Below are 1,739 nucleotides of genomic sequence, written 5' to 3' on the forward strand. Positions count from 1 at the left end.
TTTTAATCATTTTTATTATCTGACTGTATGATTGTTTTATGATGTGTACAGCACTTTGGTTCTGTGGGTGTTTAAAGAGCTCTATAAATAAAGCTGGTATGGTATATACGTATGATGTTAAAATTATGTAGGTTTAAGAGTTAAGAACATTTAAAGAGTGTAGGAAGGGTTTATAAAGCCTTAAAATATATGAACACTAAAATAAATATAGCATTTCTACTTTGCGGTTTTTCACTTATTGCGGGGGGTAGTGTGTGTGTGGGGTGGGGTCGAATGTAACCCCTGGGATAATCGAAGGACTACTGTATAGTCATAGTTGTTTGCGGCATACTTCCAGTCTCACATGATTGCAGAAGAATTCTTGTCCACTATTCTTTACAACGTTGCTGTAGATTATTAATGTTTGCACAGATTTTTCATGTCTGGACTTTGACAAGAGCTTTGAAACACTTCGACAGTTTTTTAATGGATTAGTTGGAGTCATCTTTAAACTGAAGGATCCACTTTTAGCCGAGCTTCAGCTGAATTTATGATCGACTCAGCGACTGCAAAGTATCCAAGTCCTGCCGCTGTAAAACAATCTCCTGTTTTAGTGACCATGCTTGAAAGGCTGTGCTGTGTTTTTTAGTATTTGAAGCTGTGCGTTATGACCAAACAATATTTGACCTCAAGTGTGCAAGCGATGTTCAAGAAGTCCTTCTCAGATGCAACTTTGCATACATTAGGTGTGCTGCCACTTAATTTAAAGACAAAAAGTTACACTTTGACAATTCCTCTAAACAAGCCACAGTCTATTTCAAACTGTACTGGCATGAACTTTACCATTTAACCTGTTTACTGAGGCCTGTAGAGTCTGAGATGGAGCTCGTGGCTTTTTGCAGCTTCTATGAACGTGCCTGGTCTGACCTGTGGGTGAACTTTTTGGGATGTTCAAGTCTGGGAAGACTGCCAGTTGCCTGCCTGCCAGCCAGCCAGCCTGCCAGCCAGCCAGCCAGCCAGCCAGCCAGCCAGCCAGCCCGCCAGCCCGCCAGCCCGCCATCCATCCATCCATCCATCCATCCATCCATCCATCCATCCATCCATCCATCCATCCATCCATACATCCATCCATCCATCCATCCATCCATCCATCCATCCATCCATCCATCCATCCATCCATCCATCCATCCATCATCTTTACCCGCTTCTTCCTTTTCAGGTCACAAGGGTCACTGGTGCCCATATCCAGCAGTCACTGCGAGAGGCGGGGTACACCCTGGACAGGTCTCCAGTCCATCACAAGGACACCGAGACAAACAACCATTCACTCTCTCACTCACACCTAGGAACAATTTACAGTTACCAATCAGCCTAACATGCACGTTTTTATGTCTGTGGAAGGAAACCGGAGTACCCAGAGAAAACCCATGCATGCACCGAGCAAACCTGCAAACTCCACCCAGAAAGGCCCCACCACCCCAGCCAGGATTCAACCTTCTTGTTGAGAGGCGGCAGCTCCACCAACTGATCCACCATGCCGCCTCTTCTTCCGTTCTCTCTTGTAAAAAGTCTTTCTCACTGTAGAAGAACGGACTCCAAACAGTTTGCAAATAGTTTTATAATGTTCGGGCTGCTGTTTAATATACCATATTATTTTACATTATTAGTGTATAGCATATATCTTAGACCTTATATACTGTTTCTTTTTATACTTATATATATATATATATATATATATATATATATATATATATATATAT

The 1,739-nt window shown here is 42.4% G+C and overlaps 1 protein-coding gene across 1 annotated transcript in view; it reads right to left on the minus strand.

Annotated features, from left to right (window-relative positions):
- The window catches only part of LOC119414243 (GRAM domain-containing protein 2B-like), a 20,861-nt gene that overhangs the window by 16,334 nt on the left and 2,788 nt on the right, over positions 1-1,739 (minus strand). The gene's annotated exons all lie outside the window — the stretch shown is intronic.

This window comes from Nematolebias whitei, chromosome 9 (assembly GCF_014905685.2).
Source record: "Nematolebias whitei isolate Nwh7 chromosome 9, NemWhi1, whole genome shotgun sequence".
NCBI lineage: Eukaryota > Metazoa > Chordata > Actinopteri > Cyprinodontiformes > Rivulidae > Nematolebias > Nematolebias whitei.